General features: G+C 38.4%; 2 long non-coding RNA genes across 3 annotated transcripts; one reads left to right on the top strand and one right to left on the bottom strand.

The window, feature by feature from the left end:
- Positions 1 to 2,457: 2,457 nt before the first annotated feature.
- On the bottom strand, positions 2,458 to 8,534 carry LOC120104195. 2 transcript variants are annotated; one of them, XR_005506652.1, is made up of 3 exons: positions 5,582 to 8,534; positions 2,922 to 3,001; positions 2,458 to 2,823 (listed from the first exon to the last, which is right to left on the bottom strand). It is a non-coding gene; the product is annotated as an uncharacterized LOC120104195 (long non-coding RNA). The 2 variants fall into 2 exon arrangements; XR_005506653.1 differs by lacking the exons at positions 2,458 to 2,823; positions 2,922 to 3,001 and adding an exon at positions 3,104 to 3,263.
- LOC103699139 lies at positions 3,259 to 5,970 on the top strand. Its single transcript, XR_602827.4, has 2 exons — positions 3,259 to 5,388; positions 5,539 to 5,970. It is a non-coding gene; the product is annotated as an uncharacterized LOC103699139 (long non-coding RNA).
- Positions 8,535 to 10,145: the final 1,611 nt, after the last annotated feature.

The following is a 10,145-nucleotide window of genomic DNA, read 5'->3' as shown; positions in this document are numbered from 1 at the left end:
CTCTAAACTTCCCGGAGTCGACTCGAGGACTATTCTTTTGAATTTTTCTTTAAATTTGCTCCTCCAACTTGAATTCTTTAAACTTGAAGCTTGGGCCATAAATTGTAGCTTTCTTCCAACTTTTCTTGAGAGCTTTTGAGGCCTTCTTGTATTTTTCCAACTTGCTATGTTCCTTGCAAAATAAATTATCTTTTCTTCTTGCAACACAAATATTAGTAATTATACTTCAAGGTTTTGTGATCATCAAAATCAATCTTTAACTCAATCTTTGGGTCATCACTAAATGATACAACAAACAAGCAACCAAAAAAAAGAAAAAAATATGACAAGCTAAAGTGCTACAACAAGAAATCTTTATATACATTTGTAGGGTAAAAATAAGATTTTTGAATTTGAATTTATTTCCCTGATTTTTTTCCATCATTTTTATGAGACTGACTGATTTTTATTAAATAAATTTAATTATTATTAGAAGTGTAATAATCAAAATTCTAGTTTTATAAAGGAAATGAAAATAATGAATTGAAACATTACCCCTCTTTTAAGGGCAGGAAACAAAAAAATGAAAATAATGTAATAAAATTTCATATTATTTTTCTTTTAAAAGATACATACCATGTATTAGATTGCTAGAAATGATTGATAAAAATTATAATTTATTTAATATATTTTAGAAGTTATAAATATTACATAAGATCATGCTAAACAATTAGTGATACTGATGGTTATTTTTTTTTATTACACGTGTAAATTGATTGGGGCCAAAGCCATTATCACTTATAACAAGTGTTATTTTTACGGAAAAATGATCTTCTATTTTTTGGCATAAATTTGCAAATACTATTATGCATCTTCGATTGTTGTAATGTCCATCTTACATTGTCTGTTATCCGGCGGCCTCCAAATTAGGGCTAGAGCATGCCTATATAGCAAGTTATTTGGGGTCAGTTGTATGATATGGATTTGTTGGGTTTTTTTTTTAAGGGGGGATGAAATCTAACGTGGAGTTTTTTGAGTCCAAGCACCAAATTACCCATGGGGCATTGGAGTTTCTGAAAAAATCAGTAAAGTACTAATTTCTCTCTCTCTCTCTCTCTCTCTCTCTCTCTCTCTCTATATATATATATATATATATATATATATAATATATATATATATATATATATATGATGGTTTCTCTTTGGCTTTCTCTGTTTCTCTTTCATATGGTAGGCAATTCTTCAAGCCCAATGGGGATGCATCTAGCCTTAGGCCCTGTTTGGAGGAGCTGTTGGAAGTAAAGCTGTTGGAAGTAGAGCTGTCTGAAATAGAGCTGTTATAAAAAGCTGTTTGCTGTTTGGTAACTACATTCGTAAAGTGCTGTGGTACTTTGTTTTGTGTTTGGTAAACAAATTGAGAAAGTACTTTGTATAACAAAATTATCATAAAGGACATTGCATAGTATTATACAACAGAACATAATAAAACATAACATAAATTAATACATAAATATACGATATAGTATAATATTGTTGTAATATAAAATAATATTATGTTAATATAGCATAATAGTAATATAATTATTAGAGTAAATTAATATTTAGTAATATAACATAATATTAAATTATTTAACATAATATATTAATGTATTATGATATAACGTAATATATATTATATTTATAGTATAATACAATAATAAAAGTATAAAATATTATAATTATTAGTATAAATTAATTTCTCATAATATAACATAATATTAAATTATTTAAAATAACATATTAATGTATTATAATGTAATGTAATATAGTATAATATTTATAGTATAATACAATAATAAAGGTATAAAACATTATAATTATTAGTATAAATGAGCAGTACTTTCCATCCAGCACAAAAAAAGTGAAACGCATGTCAAAATCACAACAAATATCTTTTCTAAAATGTGGTTCAAGAGATGCATACAAAAATTGAAAGAAAAATACCTTTCTTACGGAAGGGAGTCTGACGGTTTAGGGTTCTTGGCTCCAGCAGATTTTTAGGTTTATAAAGGGACAAACTATGTAATTATTATATTTTAATATGCGCATTTTTGTTAAAAATACAGCTTTCCGAAAAAGCTGAACAGCTTCCTCCTAAAAGCTCCAAATTGGAGCTTCTTCCCAAAAGTGTTTCCAGCTTTCCGTAAAAGCTGAAACAGCTTTTTGAAAAATTTACCAAACACAGTTTTTCATCTAAAAGTACTTTGGAGGACCAGAAAGTGCTTTCTGGCCCCCCAAAAAGCTCCCCCAAATAGGGCCTTAGTAGTGGAGGACCAAAGTCATATCATTGCCGTCTTAGAGCGAAACATTTGTTCCTACTTCTCCTAAGCAAATTTTGTACCAAATTTAGTATCGTAGAGACGAATTTGATCATTTACCGCTCATAAATCTATCCGCATTGCCTTCCATCTTCATTAAACAAATACAAGCAAAGAATCACAACATAGGCACCGGAAGCAAGCTCTGATCCCAATTAGGAGGTCGTTAGATAATATTGCAACCATTCTAGAAAATAGAAGGTGAACATTACATCAATCAAAGTTGCAGAAAGGTATTTGCAAATTTATGCAAAATGAAGAGGAGTATTTGTAATTTTATGCAAAAATGCCGGAGGTTATTTTTTCTTGCCCTTATTTTTTAACCCGCTTCCCGTTTTGGGCAAACGGAGGGTGTAATGGGAAGAGGCGAGGGGGTTCGGGGTTCACCGACTGTACGCCCGTTTCTGGGCCTTCGGTCCTGGAGCAACACTGCATGCGCTTTGTAAATCGTGCCATCATGTCTTATGATCGAGTTGGACGGCATTGATCTAACAAAAAATCCAACCAAAATATTTATTACCATCTATAAATATTCCTACCTAAGTCGTTGGAAGTATTCGTAATCTTTCAACTGCGGCTGACCTACCCCAACTGTATTTGGATGCAGCTAGAAAGAGGTTGTGGTTCATGGCATCCATTAATAAATATTACATGAGCACATGATTTCTGAAAAAAAAAAAAAAAAATTGTCACGCCCCGAATTCAGATCATGACACGGCCGTGCTATTGCAAAATTAAACATACAATAATACGCAGCCACTTTAAAACTTCAAATCAATTATGAACAATTATATTCTTGAATGTCATCAAATGTTTCATCAGTAAAGATGGATTACAAAGCGTCTAAAAATAGCAAGATTTGATATTTCATTTTTTTCCATAATTCTGAAGCATGTTGCACTCCTTGTTTCTAGCATCTCCTATTCAACTGAGAGAATATAAATAAATTGGTGTGAGCTATAAAACTCAATGAGTAATCATACATAATTTTATCAGATCAAGGATAATATTTTTTATACTAGTGCATTATTTTAAGAAACTAATGGCGGTAACAAAGTAAGCACTTCATACAACATATAATCAAACCAAACGTAAAAACTTTTGTCTTTATTCCATGCTTTGAAATCTGTGCTTGTAATAAAGTAAACATTTCATATAATCCAACCAGTCATAAAACTATGCAAGTCCATTAATGCAACTTTATAAATATGATAATACATTATAAAACTTTTGCCATAATCAAACTAGTTATAAAACTGTGCATGTCCATTCATGCAACTTCATAAATATGATTATGCATCATAAAAGTTTTGCCATTATTCCATACTTTAAAATTCATACTCTCATATGGTAGTATAGCTATGGCTGCTCTTATTCCCACGGTTACCACTGCAGGGTCATCTTCCAATTACTATTACCCACTGGCGGAGGCCGTAAAGCCAAGTTACTTTTACCCACTAGCGGGAGTCGTATGCCTAGTTACTGTTATCCACTGGCGGGGGTCGTGCATAGCAATCTGAGAGTTCTTAAAACATATCATTTTTTTCATAAATCTTTTCTCATAGATACATTGGAAAGCGAATAATGGCATCATGCTAAATAAAACTCATGATCATGCTGAAAACTTTATTTTTCTATGCATCTTTCTATATCATCATAATTATATGTATATAATATAATAATAATCATAATCCAAAATCATGTAATCATTTGCTAACACATGCTTAATCCTAATTTTGTGAAAACATAAATAATCATATATAATTTCATAATCGAGTAGTCACAAGTATTTGATTAAATATAAGATTATATCAGGATTACTTTTTCCACAATTCATATACACAATTCCAATTGCATAAATAATACTTTTTCATCTTATAAAACATGATACATGATTCATAATAAGATTAAGACATGTTACTTACCTTAATTTGCTCACCAAATGCCAATTCTCCAATACTTAGCAAGATCATTAAATTACATGTCACTTACATATTTAATTTCTATTTATTTATAATCTTAAAGTCATTTACAGCCCATCCATAGGACTCAATTTTATTTTCGGGTCCATAGCCTAATTCAATTTCTGGTTCAGGCCCATGGCCCAATTCAATTTCTGGTTCTGGTCTAATCTACTTCCTGGTTCGGATTTGATTCCATTTCTGGTTCAGGTTTGGGTCAATTGCATACTGGTTCAGATCTGACCCAATTTGTGGTTCAGATCTGGGTTAATTGCATTCTGGTTCAAATCTGACCTAATTTTGGTTCAGGTCTGGGTCAATTGCATTTTGGTTCAGATCAGACCCAATTTCTGGTTCAGGCCTGGATTAATTGTATATTGGTTCAGTTAATTCTGAGTTTAAGAATGTTGGGCTCGAACCAGGGCCTAGCCCGGCCTCGGGCTTCTAAAGCCAATTTATTTAAAGCCCACCCCGAAATCAGGCCCAAATCGGCCCACAACCTTTTTTTTCTCTTTTCTTTTCCTTCTTTCTTCCTGAACCTTTCTTTCTCTTTTTTTTCCGTTTCTTCCTCTCTACTCCTTCTTTCTTCTTTCCGTTCCGATCTCCTCCCCCACCGCTTCTCCTCCTCACTTGAAGCGAGGAGGCTCGTGGAGCGCTCGGGAGGAGCTGGGTCCGAGGTCGGCGGTGCCGGCGGCCGGCCAACATCGCACGCTGCTCGATCTGTAGCGGCCGATCCCCCCGTCTTCTTCATCCTTCCTCTCTTGAGAAGGGAGGAGAGCGGCTCCCACTCACGGAAGAGGTCGGGTGCGACCAGCGGCACCCGCGGCGGCCGGCCCCCTCTGTTCCTTGGTGGAAATGGGGGTCGAGACCACCCTCTCGAGAGGAAGGGGCCTCTGGCCCGCCGTAGTTTCGAGCGAGGGCCACTGGAGCCTGCAATTGGAGCCGGCGGCTCCTCCCTCGTGCCCATTGGGGTACAGGAAATAACCCACGGTCGTGGCCATGGATGCGGCCACGACTACAGCCGAGCTTGCTGCGACCAAAGGAGGGGAGGAAGGGCCTCCGGCCGTCGACGGCTGCGGCTAGGCATACCAAGTAAATTCTTCCCCTTCCTTCCCTCTTCTTCTTCTTCTTCTTATTCTTATTCTTCCTATTCTTTTTCTTTTGTTTTCATTCTTTCCTTTTCCAGTTTTGATCTCTTCTATTTCATTTTCTCTCTGTCTTGTTGTTTCATGATTAAGCTAGATCTACTTGCATAATACCATGGAAGAAGAAGTCAGGGACTCACCTAGCTCCGGGACAACTCTGTGATGTTCCCTCCGGCGGCTCAGATCCCCACTCTTCAGTTCCTTGTAGCAAAAAAAAAAAAAAGAGAGTGAGAAGAAATGAGAGAGTGATGGAGTTCCTTTGCAAGGGATCCGTGGGCTTTAATAACCCTCGGCCGAAAGAGAAGAGGGGTGGTGATCATGGCTGTTAGGCGGTTATAACCGCCTCAACAGCTGGCGATCATGGTCACTAATTTGGGTTTCCAAATGGACCGCCGATTATGGCGAGGTCGGTCCATTTGGCCGACATTTACAGTACTCAATGTGCAAACGTGCACAAAGTCTGCATAGCTTTACTAGAATATGGCAAGCCCTATCCACATTATTGATATCAGTTCAAAATTTCGTAGCATTTATTTTTTTAAGCAATCGATAGAAATATAATATTATATTGAATATTATATTTGACTCTATTCCTCCGTGATCGAACTCTTAGTCCATCATCAAGCTCTCTTCATACCTAAATGCCGTCTATGGTCGTGTTTGGATAGCTACAACTTTCGCATTCATGTGGCTGGTTAAATAGGATAGAACTACTTTCTATTTATTCTTTATATATATATAAATGAATACTATATGTTGGCTTTTTATATACTTAAATGCACTTGCTCTTCTTTATTATTAAGAAAGATTAGACGAAGCCTGATTAGTTTTGTTAAGCCTAATAACCTTCACTAGTCATACTTTCTCGTCTAATACATGCTCGTGTCTTGTTCTCTGCATAGTTCAAGGATTAAAAAAATAAGGAGCATCCCAACGAGAGATCTGAAAATAAGTTTTTATCCCAATCAATCTAGACAAAAGTAGAAAGGGATTTTTTCTAGGAAAGTAAAGAGTTCAGTACGCTAGGACCCATTTCAAATATATGGCTGGTTTGTGCCTAGGGTACTGGTCACTTACTCCAACATGCAAACTTGATTTCTGACACAGCCTTGACCCAACCTTGATATGAACGCAACATTGACCACTCCTAAATGGGGTGGTATGGATCTGAAGCCGAATTCATTGAAAATTAGGGTGAGATCTAGTTTCGAGATTTTTAGACCTAACCTAATCTGGTTCCAGCTAATTACTGGATTAATTTATATATATAATTCTAGTTTTATTTACATATCTTTCTATTTCTAAATTCTTAACATATGAAACTTAATACTATAACTTAACAAAGTATAAATGATAAAACAAATCACATTAAACATGTTATGGTGTTTGTACTTAACTTTGGATTAAGTGTATTTAAATTTTTTTTGCCAATGTCCGTCGTATAATCAACTACCAAGTGCTTCTTAGGATTTAATTTTTGCAGCATATAATTGGACGTTTTATGAATAAATTTTTATTAAAGTGTCAAAATTCAGATCCTCTCCATTTGGTTGATTGACTAGAGAGGGCCTATTTACTAATCACAACCGTCCCTGTATGCGACGACAACCGTGATTGAGGAGGGCCCACCATAGCAAAAAATGCGAGCGAGAATCCCAGCTCAAAGTGTGAATGCCGCCGAACTCGACTTGAAAACTCTAATGTGAAATGATGTTATTTTCTCCAGACCCGAACCCAACCTGATCCTTGTGCAGGGTATGGAAAAAGACCTAGATCTAGGGTTAGGTCTAGATTTACCCAAACCTAGACCTCACCCTACTTGTGACCAAGCAACTCATGTTGATGGGTATAATAAGACTATAAGTTGTTCGATTCCTAAATCCTACAGCCTCCATCACTATGCCTGCAGATTGTCCAACCACAACGACTTCGTTATAGAGGTGTTTAATAATAAAAATTGCATCCATCGCTACACCAACATTGTAGAGGTGTTTAATAATGTCTTGAATAATAAAAATTGGAGCATTAAAACTATAGTGCTTCCAAAGAAGAGAATCAAAATAAAGTACCCCAATTTTCTCAACCTCTCTTGTATCATAAAACCTAAATAAAAGCCCTCCAATTTTCTCAACCTCTCCTATATCAAGGAGATTCTGAGGCTGGATAAGCAGGACGGTGTTCTAAGATATTTGGATGTGCCTATCACTGGCCAGCGTATTCGCAGCAGAGATTGTTCCTCCATGGAGCAGAGCATTAGGCATAGGCTTGAGGGCCGATAGATGGATGCTCTTTCCATGATGGGCAGAGTCAACCTAGTATTGTTCGGTGCTCAGTTCGATACTGGTGTATTTGTTATCCAACACCATCCTGCCTTTAATGCCACTGAGATCGCTTGAGCAGCTTTTCAGAGATTTCATTTGGGGCAAACGGTGGTAGAGGGGGCATCCACCTAGTATCATGGGAGGTGATTTGTGAGCCAGTTAGATGTGGCAGATTAGGGGTGCATTTCTTGGTGGCAAGGCGAGAGGTACTCGCAGCGAGACATGCAGCCAGGTTCATTCTGGAGCCTGACAATTCATGATGTTCCCTCCTGAGAGCCAAGTATGGTAGCCTATCGGCAGTGGAAGATGTCAGAGCATGGCACAGGTGTTCCTTTATATGGAGGGAGATTGGCGCTCGGGCCCCGTTGGTGCTCCCTACGACCAGATGGGCCATCGGCGATGGGCGATCCATTAATGTGCTGGAGGACAGATGGGTGACCGAGTTTCCGCTCCGTCGTATGCCAATGCTGGTGGATTCGGCGAGGTTGGCGGGATGCAGAGTCTGTGACCTGTTTATTTCCGGAGAGGGCAGGTGGAGTGAGGTGGCGGTCCGGAAGGCCTTTAAGGAGTCGATGGCTAAGAGGATCATGACCCTACCTATCCCCTCCAGGCTGGGGCTGGACAGATTGGTCTGGGCTTTGACTGGAAGGTCGAGGGTAGGGGCCAGGGACTTGCATGCCTTGATCAGTAGAGAGTCTGGTAGACAAATTGAGATATTTTGACTTTGAAATACCCTATTGAGCATGGAATTGTCAGTAATTGGGATAATAATGTATTATGTTGCCCAGAGATGGTCACCCAAGAGGGGGGTGAATTGGGTGTTTTAAAAAACTTTTTGCCTAATTAAAGATAAAACACACAAATATATGAACTAAAATAAAGATAAGAGATAAGAAGAGACAACCACAAACACACGGTTTTATAGTGGTTCGGAGCCTTCACCGCTCCTACATCCACTCCCCAAAGCGCCTTTGGGAATTTCCACTATAATCCAAGATTACAGTACGGTAGTTTTGCGAGTTCACTACCCAACTCGTTGTTTTACACCGGGCTCACAACAAACCCTAAAACCCCCAATTTCTCTTAGGCTTGGGACGCCTTTCCCTTGTTCCAAGTCCCTTGACTGGAACAAGCACCACAATAAAAGAGTTTACAAAAGGAAATAAAAGCTCTAAGAAGCAAATATAACAATTATGAATAATGTAACCCGGAAGAATCCTTTTGCCGTTGGAAGCGTGGGAAATGTTGATTCTTCCGAGGTGGAGCGCGTAGGGTTGAGTGTGAGCTTCGAATCCCGAGCGCACAAGAGTGGTTGAGCTTGAAATCGCTTGGGAGACTTGAGAATACTTGATTTCCTTTCTTGAATGCACTCACTCCCTTGAGCTTTTCTTTCTAACTTCTCTCTTGAATGATCTAGCTTTTTGGTTGGTGAAGAGTTGTAGAGAACCACTTAAGAGGTCCCTTTTTATAGCCCAAAAAGCAAATATAGCCGTTAGAAACAAAAAGAGAAGGATTTGAAATTCAAACCAAACCTGAAAAGCTGTCAGTCGCGTCCCAGGCGCTCCGGGGACGTCTCCGCTACAACGAGGGACGTCTCGCCTACAGGATTTTACTTTTTATTGTCTGGGGTCGACTCGGCACTTTACGGGGACGTCTCGGCTTGTCTGCACTTTTTGAGTTGGGACGACTCCGCTGCCTTGGGGACGACTCCGCTTCTTTATCTCCGAAAGACATGTCCTCTGGAATTCCCTGAGAGAGTCGTCTCCGCTCTTTCAGGGGACGTCTCGGCTCGTCTGCACTTTATGCATGGGGACGGCTCCGCTATCTCAGGGTCGACTCCGCTGCCTGCGGGACGACTCGGCGTACAGTGGGGACGTCTCGCGCATATCTCTTGAAAACTGCCTTTCTGCCGCCACTGAGAGAGTCGACTCCGCTACTGAGAGAGTCGACTCCGCTAACGCGGGGACGACTCGGCAGGTGCCGGGGACGTCTCCAAGTGTGCCAGTTCTTCCTGTTTGTGCCAGAGACGTCTCTGAAACTATCAGGAGACGTCTCGGCTGTCCCTGAACTTTTTCATTAACTCAAAATGTTCTTCAATGAATTCATAAAAATTATGGGAACTTGCCTAGACATTTCTCAACAATATTCTAGATAAAACACATGAATTCCTTAATTAAATTGTTAAGATATAATGGAATTATGCTCTAGTGTTTTGTATTCATCAAAATCCATTAGGGGGTCAACAATCTCCCCCTTTTTGATGATGACAAAACACTGAGTATATGCAAAATTTGAAATTTAAACATATACACAGTATTTGATCGGATGTACAAGTATAATATTTTGGCCTAGATACAATGTGCATCACTCAATTCAGTTCTTT

This window comes from Phoenix dactylifera, chromosome 17 (genome assembly GCF_009389715.1).
Source record: "Phoenix dactylifera cultivar Barhee BC4 chromosome 17, palm_55x_up_171113_PBpolish2nd_filt_p, whole genome shotgun sequence".
In the NCBI taxonomy this organism is placed as follows: domain Eukaryota; kingdom Viridiplantae; phylum Streptophyta; class Magnoliopsida; order Arecales; family Arecaceae; genus Phoenix; species Phoenix dactylifera.
Note: the sequence above shows the minus strand (reverse complement) of the source record. Positions and strands in the feature narration are given on the sequence as shown.